This window comes from Anas platyrhynchos, chromosome 15, assembly GCF_047663525.1.
Source record: "Anas platyrhynchos isolate ZD024472 breed Pekin duck chromosome 15, IASCAAS_PekinDuck_T2T, whole genome shotgun sequence".
In the NCBI taxonomy this organism is placed as follows: Eukaryota; Metazoa; Chordata; class Aves; order Anseriformes; family Anatidae; genus Anas; species Anas platyrhynchos.
In genome coordinates this window covers 2,914,999-2,927,642 of record NC_092601.1, presented here as the reverse complement: position 1 = coordinate 2,927,642, position 12,644 = coordinate 2,914,999, and the positions used below count along the sequence as shown (strand labels likewise).

The following is a 12,644-nucleotide window of genomic DNA, read 5'->3' as shown; positions in this document are numbered from 1 at the left end:
GGTGTCCAGGGCTGTGCAAATAGGCTTCATGGGTAACAATTAGAAATTATCACAGCATCTCTTTTCATTTGAATTACATAAAATTACCATCTGAGAACTAGGACAGTACAAAAAGATACAGCTCTAGCACTTTATCAGAACAATCTGTATCCAAATCCTACCAAAAGGACTCAAGCAGCAGCTTGTACTTCAGCCATTCAAAACACAGGGTTAGATGTTCTCCTCTTAAGTGAAAAGCCACAGCACTGCTAGCAGCTAGACCCTCAGAAGATTACTAAAGCTCACAACAAAAGTACTAGATCAGCACTAAATGAAGTGTGTGAAGGATCCTTGTGAAAGCATGCCACTTGGGGAGGGGAAACCCTCTGCTTTTGTCATCTCGGACTTGGTGCTGGAGCAGCCTTTGACAAGCCTTAGGCAGCAACAGAAATGGTAGAGGCACAGTTATCCACTGTGAAAGTCCTGATTACTGGAGTCAGCAAGATCCCTTTGGCCTCCTATCACAGTGCCTACCTTTGATATATGGGAAACAGAGTGGTAGTCAGCCACATGCTTCAGTTCCAGAGAACGAGAAGCCATCCAAAGGATGTTAAGACACAGGCCAAGACATCAGGTTGAGGGTTAGACTAAATAACATAGTGCCCCGCTACTCTCCTGTCTCACCATCCAGCCTGAGATCTCATGAAACAGGACTGCCTTGAGTCTTCCAAGAGACCCGGAAATGCCTTTGTAGGTGTTTACTTTCTTCCTGGTCATTTCTTGTTTACTTTCTTCCTGGTCATTTCTTGTATGCTGTTTTGCAAACTGCACCACTTGTTATCTTCTGTGGCATATGTCAGAGCATGTTTCTGCCACACCACACTTCTGAAGGCTTGGTTCCTGTGGTGTCAGACCACAGAATGTGTAACAGGAGGAGCTGTGCCTGTAAAACAGTGACCATGCCTCTGTCTAAGAGCACAACCATTGAAGTCACCTGGCTGCTCGCTTAACAGCAAAAGCAGACTCCACCCAAGTCCAGAGACCAAATTGCTCACCCCATTATCTTCCCAGTAGATTGTAACCTGCATGCCAGTAAGCATATTTTGTCTCCAGCTACCAGCTATGCAGAATCTGTTGTTTTGCTGCTTGGGTTGCAAGGTCGTGCAGCTGAGAGGAGCCTGAGTGCCCAGTGCTTGTCCACACAAAAATAAATATTTCTTACCCTCCACAAAATTGCAAACAAGCCAGATGCACCTGTAGTTTGGGTTGAAAAGAAACTGAACATTTTTATTATTTTTTTTTTTTCCAACAGAAAGAAGAACTCTTCAATCTGTTGCATTCAGTATATTTATTATGTGATATAATTTAAACAGATTTATTTTCTCAGCTGAAGACAAGTCACTGCTAATGATTAAGGACCAACTGCACATACACAGCTGTAGATTCTCCTGCCTCTTTTATTTTGTATGAATTGCCAAGTAATGTCAGTGCAGCATGCAGTACACACTGCTCCTCTACAACTCATTGCCCTGTCTTTTAAACTCAGCTCCACTTTCTAACACGGAGTTTTCTTCAAACCAATGCTTCATCTTAGATGGAAAATGGGATTCCTTTATCCAAGAGGAAGGTTTTTCAGGGTCAAAAAAAAAAAAAAAATATATATATATATATATATATAAATAAACAAAAACAAGAAAATGCAAAACTCCATTTTATAATGACAACTTTCAGCAGCAGAATATGCTGGAATGTGTTTTGAGAGATGCAGATTCATCCTACAACACACAGATGTAAACTCTAAATTTGCTTATATTGAGCGAAGCCAAGTTCTACCAGTCATTGCCTAAAAGCATGACTTGGTGCCCAAGATCAGGCCATGACTATGCAGAACTCACACTGTAGTGTCCTCCTGACAAGCAAAAGAAGTGCACGTAACCATTGCCTATGACAAACATGCAAGAGACTTGGGCCATATATAGAACTGCCTATGTTTCTAAACTATATAAATCAGCCTAAATAAATCACCCATCAAAACATCCTGTTTGGTTCCAGTCCTGTATTTAAGCACTGCTACAGCAGAGACCTGACGGCAGAGTTTGGTAGCAGACAGCATGAGTATAATGCAAAGGTCTGAGTCTGAACTTCTTTGAATACCAGAAAGCTGGTTTGGAGTTACAAAACCTGGTCACAAATATGTAAAGATACTACTAACACTATTCATAACAGGCAATGTCGTCACCCTCCCTCTCACCCCCCCCCCCAACAAACATAAAAAAAAAGGCAGCAACCCACACTACCAAAGTAAATACCAACACGAAACAATCCCCTGCCAGAAATCTGCAAGGCCACAGCAAGTATTAAAACTGGGGGAGAGGAAGAAGGGGAATCATGTTATCTTTGCTTTGGAAGTGTAACTTCCCGCAGAAAAGACACGCGGAATGCTGTCTGTAAGGAACAAAGATTTATTAGGACAGACAATATTTTAATGGACTGGTATACCTATTTCCTTCCTTTCTATTTCCTTCCTGCACATACTACTTGTGGAATGGATTCCTGCATCCTTTCCAAGTTGTATGGCATCTGTTTTCTTCCCTAGCCACAAGAGCCTTTTGTAGCTACCTGCATCTCCTACCCACTCTACACAACAGCATTCTCTTCAATATTCACAGAATCACAGAATTTCTAGGTTGGAAGAGGCCTCAAGATCATCGAGTCCAACCTCTGACCTAACACTAACAGTCCCCACTAAACCATATCCCTAAGCTCTACATCTAAACGTCTTTTAAAGACTTCCAGGGATGGTGACTCCACCACTTCCCTGGGCAGCCTGTTCCAGTGTCTAACAACCCTTTCGGTAAAGAAGTTCTTCCTAAGATCCAACCTGAAACTCCCCTGGCGCAACTTAAGCCCATTCCCCCTCGTCCTGTCACCAGGCACGTGGGAGAACAGACCAACCCCCACCTCTCCACAGCCTCCTTTAAGGTATCTGTAGAGAGCAATAAGGTCGCCCCTGAGCCTCCTTTTCTCCAGGCTGATTATCTGTGCTCCTTGATTATTATTATTATACTTTTACAAATATTCTTTCCAGACAATACCAATTCCCCACATGTGAGTTCAGGGATCATTTTCTTACACCTCTGTCAGGATGGCAGAACTACCTACCATCACTGTCTCTCCTGCTAGCTCCCTTACTTGACTAGGGACAAGTGTATGACTGTTGCCTTCAGGGGGCAGTGGCGACCTGGTTCAGGAACGGCACGGCGACCAACCCCAGGCCGCTCGGTCCATCGGCTCACAGACACCAATGTGGTGGATGGCAAATGGCATTTATTGTCGAGTCACATGGGGTTATATAGCCGAGGCCCATAGCGTCACTTCTGCTTGCTTACATCACAGACCACGCGCTACTGCCCATCAAGGGAGGGGCTCCACCTTTCCGTACAGCGTCACATCTTCCGGTCGCCAGACCCTAACTACCCACAATGACAGTCACTAGTAATTAGAGTATTTATTGGTAGAGTGTGACATTAAAAAGTGAACATAATTCCACTTCATCCTTTGCTTCCCCATACATGGGATATTATTCCCACTCCTGACAAGACCTTTCATAATCTCCTGATACTTCAGTCATCTTTGCTCCCATGCCGTCCCACCTGCGGGACCACAGCACTCTCCTCCAACCTCTGCCACCAACTCACAGCACCTGCTGGCTGTGGGGTCCACATCAGGAGAGCAGCAGGAACAAGGAGCGGGCCAGACTGTGGCCTGCAACCTTGGCTCACTTTACCACAGCACTACCCTTATTCCCACTATGTGGGCCTGCCTGAAATGCCGCAAGTCCTGTTGGCTCTTCACACTATTAAACGTGCTCAGAGGAGGGTTTGTATCTCCAAGGAATCCTGCTGGCAACACAGGCTGTGAGTTAAAGGATGTATTTACAGAAAATTAGCACAGAGTTCTGACAATTCCTTAATCATCTCTCTCTCAGTGACATTAAACACTTCAAAGTTTGATACCTCTTCTAAGGCCATAAAAATATATATTTATATAAATAAATTTAAAAAAATGTAAACATGGAGTGATTATAAATCATCAGGAATGCAGAACGTTATCCTGCTAGGCAACAAGAGTGGCTAAAACTCATCAGCTGCCTCTAAGTAATTCAGAATTCTGTTTGACCACATCTAGGCTCAGTGTTAATTTGTACTGTTGCTTTCCTCTTGGGTAATATATAACTAAGCATTGATTAATTTATTGATTAATCACAAATAGAAATGAAGTAAATAATTTGAAGAGGAATGTAACAGTCACTAGTGGTTTTAAACATGGTACTCTGCAGCTGTTTATCAATGACATTCAATTTCAGTTTATTATATTTTTACTTAGATTCAATATAAACCGAGTAACAAGGTACTATGAACAGTGCAGTCAAAGATGTAGCAATTTGGAGACACAATACGGTAAAGGAACATTACAAATGCAAGTTTTTTCAGTATTTTGGACCTTAAAATTATTACGCATGTGCCAAGTGACAATATTAGATGAAAGAGAATTCAATGATTAAAATGAAGATGACAAAAAAGCATTCATCATACAGGCAAGTTTTCTCCAAGGAGATGCGAGAAAGAAGGAAGAAACCCCAGAGCCAAAAATACTCAACTCTGTCTCTGGAGAGCATGGATTACTCTGTAACTAAGGCATTGCTTATTATGCACAGACAGATGCTTACTAAACAAGGCCATGGTGAACAAAGTGGATGAAGCCCATTTGTCAGAAGTAGCAGAAGTTGTATTTCACTACAAACCTTGGTATAGGCAACCTTTACATGCCAGTGGTAAGCCTTCTGACAAATGACTGCAGGAGACACATTCTGAGTCACAGAAAGAAAAAGCTGCAGCAGTATTTCTGTTGGAATCTAGTTGTACTTTCATGAGCAGTGGCAGCATAAAAACATCATCTTAGGTTCTTGAACGATGGGATATAAATGTTTGTTTCATAACACCTGTAACCTTTTCAGTGTTACTAAGAAGTATTCCTAATCATAAGTCTTTTGTAAATAAACTGCCCATCTCCAGGCTCTCAACTCTAGCTCCATATAGCACTTACCCTGTATCTCCCACTGTAGCACAGCACTGGAGTATGTCCAGCCACCCTCAGGATAGACCCAGCCCAGCTCTCACAGAACGGCAGCTCGTTAGTGTGGATGACATTAATTGCCTGCAGCTGGAAGGATCCCTTGAAACAAGCTGGCTTTTCAGAGCTGCATGCAGACTATTTATTCTGGCCCAGTTCATCTGGAAAAGAAGAGATAATATAAAAGTTCTTACTACTCTCCCATGAATTGCTTCAGTTTCTAAAGTCCCAGTCATGATGAAGAACGGACTGCATAATTTTAGGTAATAGGGCTGAATATTTTAAAGTGTTTTAATTTTAATCCCAGGAAGAACTAGGGAGAAAAATTCAGAGCAGAGAGCAGTCTTACTCATTTTCTGTCTAGCACATGTAATTTCCCCTCAAACCAGCCTAGATAACGCCTGGCAACCAGCAGCACCAAGACACATACCAAGCTGTATAGTTCACGTAAGCAAATATTCTTCCTCAAAGTACCTCACGGTAGATCCATTAAATTTCAGGCCAGATGGTGTGAAAGCAACCCATTGGCAAACACCGTATTACATTCCATATAGCTAGACTGACTGTATATACGTGTAGGTAATATTTTTCTCTTTGCAGATTTGTAATCATAAAACAAATACTTTCATATGTAGTTTCTGAACATGAGCTAGTGAATAATGATACTCCATGAAGCAGTCAAACAAGATCTGAAGACAAAAGGAAGAGCTATGTTTCCCAACACAGCACCCAAGCCTACAGAGCTAAAATAACCTCTCTGCTACGCACTGTATATGCCTGGTGACAGTAGAAAACTAATAGCATGGCTCTTTCAGTGATGCCTGTAACACAACAACAGAAGCTAGCACTACAGCCCAGACCACAGACAAGAGAAAACAATTTAAGCCTCCCAGGAATTACGTGAATTCCAGGTTATTTAAACAAGCACATTTCTCTGTTATAGCCTGAAAACATTTTTGTTCTGCTCAAAATAGCCAAGCAGCTTGGCATACAACAGAATCACAAAGCCACATTATGGACTGAGTGCATTTTTTAATTCAGAGAAATTATCCAAGCACTTCATAAAGCAGGTTGAACCTTTCCTGGTGCTATCCCCATTGTTTGGTTGCAACAGCACTGCATGAAGCTCTGTGAAAGTACCAGCACTTGTAAAAAGTACTGGCACTTACATTCGAACACCTAACGCTTATGACACATCTTCTCTTCTCCTTCTCAGTCGGTTCAAGTACCCATTTGGTCAAAAACAACCCCTGCGTCCTCTTTGCAGAGAAATTACCCTCCACAGCACAGAACTGGCTACAGTGGTGTCACAGCACCTGCCCTGTATACCTAAAACAACAATGCAGCAAGCGCTGAAATAGCCATAAGGCTGGGCTTGGCCTTAGCCTTAAACACCAGGATATTTGTGCGGTTACTTGACTGCAGACTTCATCTTTGTCAGTTATTTTTAAGCACTATTAGCTGCAGAAGACCTAGCAAATGAGGTAATTAGCTGAAACTGGTTTAGGCTTCTATTCACCCACCCAATTTCAGGCATTTAAGACGTGAAGTGTTGATACAGCCACCCTCAGGTCCCTCTGTGACTGGTGGCACCTTCTGGAGGCACTGTTCCCTCATCCTGCTGCTGCTAAGCACAAGGGGCAGCAGCAGCAAATCTCACAGCTGCATTTCACAGCCCTGGGCACCACCACCACCACCAGTTCCCTCTGCTCCATCTGTTCTTCACTGCCCCTTGCTATCAGAGCCCAGGCTATGAGCAGGAAACGCAGGGTTGGACAGAGGCAGCCCTTTCATGGCTGCTACCTGCAGCTCTGGAATCAGCAAGGATAACCATGCTTTGATCTTTGCCACCTCAGTTAGCTGGGATGAACCCGGGTCTTACTGCTCACAGGAGATGTAGTGTCCCCTTCTCCAAACCCGTACCATGCCATATAGTTCTTTCATGAATAATACACTCTTTTCTAATGTGAAAAAAGCCAGGTACCAAAACCATGGTTTTGACTGGATGCCACGGGCTCTACATGATATGGCACTTATAAAACACTTTTATTAAATGTGACAAACCAAAAAGTACTACAGAAATACATAATTGATAATCCTTTTGAGAGCAGATGTTAACACCAGGGATTGAGGGATTTTCCAGAGAATGGAGAGCTCTGCCAATATAGAAACCTGGGTTTAATTCCAGCTTTGGTAAAAACTTGGAACTTTTTTATTCATATTAATTAAAAATAAACCTATTATTTTACAAGATTAATTTGAGGGACCAATTGCCATTTGTTTTGAAAATAGTTCCAGCTGAGCTAGAAACAGAGAAGCAAGTTGCGAAGGAAGTCACAAAAGCAAACCGCTGCCCCCAGAGTTCCTCCCATATATCTTGATTCTCTTACACTGTTCATCATAGCTACAACACAACTACTGCCAAAAAAAAAAAAACATGGCCACTTCGCTTTTGTTTTCCTGAAAATGAAACTTGGAAAACTGAAGAAAACATAAGAAATCACTGAGGTTCCCTAAGAGCAAAGAATTCCTTCGACCCAGTAATCACATGAGACGGTGTAAGTCAAGACTTTACATAAATTCAGAACAACTTCTTGCCTGAGAAACAACTTCTTTTAACAGATACTTAGATAAACACAGAGCTGAGCGTGAATGCCGAATGCTTAACAGTTGCTAAGAAATCACCCAGGACCACTTGCAACATTATGAACAATACTTCAAACTTGCAAATACATGGTTTGTTGTGCAGATAATTAAACTGGAAAATCCTCTGGCTCAGTCCAGCTTATACCCTGAATTGGGGTTTTGGAAGAGGCTTGCTGAGAAGGCTGTGTGTGATGCATACCTATTACATTAGGCGCCTGTTGGTGTGGGTTATCACAGGATTCAGCACTGGCCCAAGCTTCTCCCAGCACCATTCTGGTGCCTGCCAGCACTGCGAGGAGGGAAGACAGTTTATCTTCTCTTTAGGAGCTGCCTATTAAAAAAGTATGAGCTGATGTCTGATGCTTCCCTGCTTCAGTGTAGCCTTTGAATTTGGATTAGGAGAGACACAACAATTAGACAAAGGAATAGATTTTTGTTTGCTTGTTATTCTGTTTCAAGCCCATCAAATTTTAGCTGAAATATGAACTAAACCCTTCTCTTTTCATCTCTCTCCACAATTAATAAAAAATCCTAGGAAAACACACTTTAGCTCCTCCCATGACTTTAGCAAGAAACTTGGTAGCAGGAAACACCAAAATCTGAATATTTTAGAGAAAGCCAAAATGGTTTCCTGCTTTCAGAGAAGGACCTGCTGACCTAACTGGATAGACGGTATGAGCCCAAGGATCTGGGGGGGGAGGGAAGGAGTTTCCTAGCTCTTCATGGAAGGAACAGAGATGAGCCAAAGCATCTCACTGGCTAACACATTCAGTCTTGTAGGTTCAAAGTTCACAACTCAATTTCTATGAAGTTCTATGGGTAGTTAAAAATTTATTTATCCCTTTAAAGAAATATTCTCCATCTCTGCATATCGTAGAAAAATAATTACAAATTTTGTATTATTCATATCAAATATCTGATCTCTTAAATTCTCTTTTGTACAAATGAATTATATAATTCTTCCCAAATCCCTTGCTTCATGCATTGCACAAAATAGATGAAGAAAGACAAGCATAACCCTAGCATTCCTAGGAAGTGCTTGGCTTTGTAATTTATGATTACTTTTAACAGTGTCTCTGTATTTAAATGTTAAATTTAATAAAGGATTGAACCTATTCTTATCTAGAGCAGTTCTACCATTTGGATTAAGAACTTACTGCATCACTGAAACTAGCATGTTTGGAAAGTCCTGAAGCCTGTCAAAAAAAAAAATAAATAAATAAAATAAAATAAAATAAAATAAAATAAAATAAAATAAAATAAAATAAAATAATAAAATATAAAATAAAATAAAAAATAAAATGGTGTAAAATGCCCTAAGAAGAGCAGACCCAAGCTTTAAGCTCAGATCACAATCTGCTTCACTTCTAAGAAACTTTGGGGAAACAAAGTGTCTGCCAGGGACCAAAAAGGACAGATGACTTTTGCATTCATTCACCCACAAAAACCATTCCTGCCAGACAGTAGAGATGACTTAACCACAGGTCTTGTGCTGTGTCTTGGCACTTACCTGGCACCTCTTCCTCCTGTTAGAAAAAAAAGATGCAATTTGAAAACAAGTGATGCTGGATATGCTGAATTGCATTAGGCTGCATCCTGGTGTATGCCTATTCTGAGGCCTTGCTCACAAAAGCAGGTTACAGAGACTAAACTGCAGTCTAAGTGAAAATAAAATGACTCATATTCAGTCAAAGAAATTGTGGGAAATCATGTGAGAAACACTCCGTAGCCAGTAACTTAGGCTCAGGCGAGGATCTCAGTGAAGTAGTAATTTATTCGCAATTGCAATGGCGGGCGCCCCACAAGCAGGAGAGAGTGCATCTACTAGTTCCAAAACACAGTTTATATACCTTTTGATGGCAGGACCCTCCCCTGTTTCCCCACTGAGTGGGTAATCCAGGTTCACAATCTATCTGATGCTTCACAAACAATGCATGGCCTTCAGTTGCCGGCCTGTTAAATTTCAAATTTCTTTTGACATTTTTACTGCTGGAAGTGGTAATGTTTCTTCACTTATCTGACTTGACTTGACACTGTGATTTTCACCTAATTGTCCTAAGGAGTCTGGTTGTCTGCATTTTACAAGGTTGCCTGCTAAACTTTCTTATCACTGTAAGCATATCTCAGTACCACATTCCCTCCTTTTAAACAATGTAACTCTGCAAAAACAACATTTCTATTCCCACAGCTGGCATGTGCCATATCTAGTGGAAGCACTAGAAAATAATGGTCATCTAGTCATGAATAATATACATGTAACAAATTATTTATATGTTTCGCAAGTCTAATTTATGACAAAAGAAAATGGAAATTTTATTTTGAATAATTATGTATCAGTGTCAGATAATAAGCCACTGTGATTTGAGTGTGGTTTGCCAGACCAATATGGTCCAAGGACAAACATTTTGAACATACAGTGATGAGTACTATGCTTATAAAAACTTTAGCATGCCTCCTGCACTTGCTGGCATGTGACTAACTGAAGTATTTACTTACCACACATTCAGTTTAATACCAGTTCAGCGTTGGTTGAACTAAATCAACACTGGTTAGGTTGTTAATGACATTTTGAAACCTGCTTGGCCATGGATATGAGATATTTTTGTATTTTGAACCAGAAAAAGGAATATGGGTAGCAGTCCTGGGCTTCTGAAACGTGCTGTATGGATTGGCTGGTTAGGTTACCTGGAATTCTTTCTTTTCAATGTCAGCACAGAGGGGAGTTGTTGTAGAAGCACTGGTATCACTCTGAACAGTCTCCTGAGGCAGAGATCAAAGTGTTTGCTTTCCCTTCAGATTACATATTTAACCAGCATACTTTCATCTGGAAAGAAAAAAAAAAAAAAAAAAGAAAGAAAAATAAATAGAGAAAGGGGCAAAGGCCGACAGTCCTCCCTGGTAACTTTCTAGATTTATTGAGTCATAACAAGAATGATCAAGGATGTGTATTTAGACAATTTGTGTGCTCGGTTTACATGTACTGATAATCTTCTGTATGGGGAACTTGCTGGAAAAGAAATTGCTGCTGCAGTCGTATTGTTTAATGGACACTTTGTGAAGTGCTAAACTCTATGAAATAAGTCTCCCTAAGGGGCTACAGTTGGGGATGGTGGCAGTAAATTAAAAACCCAAATCATCCAAATTTTGTATTCTGTTCATTCTTTTGTGAAGCAGAGTTCATTTGTTCCTTATCCTTTGCTCTGAACAGTATCGACCACCTTAACCTGACTCTCAGGGGTCAGTGGCAGTGGCTGAGGACAGAGGGACACATATGGTGTGGGAATTGCTTGCTCATGTGTGTTCTTGTGCTTGAGGAAAGAGTACATGCTGCTCTCATGCAGAAACTGCAAATCATTCTTAAAGCAGATGTTGATAAATGTTTATAGATTGTCACGTTTAATGCCACAAAGACCACAGCACCACCTAATTTGACATTTTTTTATAGCACAGCTTTCTAGAACACAATGCCATGAAACACCTCAGTCAGGCTTAGGAACTCTTCATATCTAGACTTAAGGCATTTGTACTTAAAATTTTTTTCCTTAAGTTTGTGTGAAATATTTATCTTCCTTATATATAAAATGTCATTCTTACCTGTAGTATGTCTCTACTCTTATGTCTTATATATAATAAGGACTTCTCAGTGTGAGCTATTGACTAATGTATCAAATTTCCATCAAGTGAAAAATATCTTAAAAGGAGAAGTTCCTCAAAGGCTTGCAGAGATTTCACTTTTATTCATTACACAAGAAAGAACTGGGATCAGGGACTGTAGTTTACCCTTAGGCTCAGAGCTGATGGACTCTGCAAATGAAGACTTGGAAGCCATGAAGGGACAATTTGATGTCAAGGATTGCCCATCCCAACAGTGGGTGGGAACTGGTCAGCCAGTTGCCAGACACAGCCACTGACTTTGGAGCACTCCTGAGCCGGTGAGTTGGAACAGTGTCTGGAAACCATTCCTTTTCCAAGGCCTCTTGGCAATGTTTTAAAGGCCAAATCTTTATTTAGCACGCTGAGCCACACGACAGTGGATCTTTGTAGTCTGGCTGCCTGAATCTTGCTGTCCCAGTGTCTTCTGTTGAAGTTCCTACTCCTGATAGCATAATCATGAACAGGGACTTTGTCCACTCTTCAGACCCCACTTCCCTGAGAAGCTGTCATTGCCTACTCATGCTCTGTGCCAGTAGACCAAGGAAATAGAGGCCTTGCAAAATGATTACAGAAAGTATTTTAAAAAGTAAGAAAGAGTTACAGATCTCAGTTAAAACTGTGTAATCCTGTATGTAAAACCTTCAATATCATCATCCCTGAGGGATCAAGTTTTTGTAGATTAAAGAACCTCTCCTAGATTTCTAGAACTGACCTCCTTAGTTGTGATAAGTGAATGGTTTTCCTCACTTGAACATGTGTCCCTAACAGAGCTTTTCCCCAGGTGTTTCTCCTCTCGCTTAGTTCCTAGGTAAAACCATCGAGATTTGGGCTCTGAGTAATGGTCAGTGTTTAGAGGGAACAAAGAAGAGTGATTCAGGAGAGTCCATGCAGTCTCCGGTTTCTTGTTCTCCAGATAGTCTCTTGTTCTCCAACTGTTAAGGCATGGATGTTTCTGTGTGTTGGCTGTTGTTGTTACATTCAAAGTTATTTGATCAATGAAAAGTTGTTTTGAAAAGAACTGCTGAGGAGAGAAGGGTATAAGAGGGGAGCCTGCCCTCAAGATAAAAAAAGAAGGCAACACGATGAAGTTACATCAATAAAGAAGCAGGAAAAAGAAGTAAAGAGGAACAGGCTGGCAGAATGGAGACCAGGACGGGAACAGGCACATTGATTGCCTCATGAAGATAGGTTCGGCCAGACTCGGCAAACTACTCAGAGAAGCTCGTACAGAA

General features: G+C 41.1%; 1 protein-coding gene across 2 annotated transcripts in view; it reads right to left on the bottom strand.

The window, feature by feature from the left end:
• Positions 1–12,644, bottom strand: part of LITAF (lipopolysaccharide induced TNF factor) — a 103,862-nt gene that overhangs the window by 31,117 nt on the left and 60,101 nt on the right. For both annotated transcript variants that reach the window (XM_072023844.1, XM_072023842.1), the window contains exons 2-3: positions 10,444–10,582; positions 5,086–5,273 (exon numbers count right to left, since the gene is read on the bottom strand). The gene's annotated coding sequence lies outside the window, so the exon portion shown is untranslated. The remainder of the gene's footprint in view (positions 1–5,085; positions 5,274–10,443; positions 10,583–12,644) is intronic.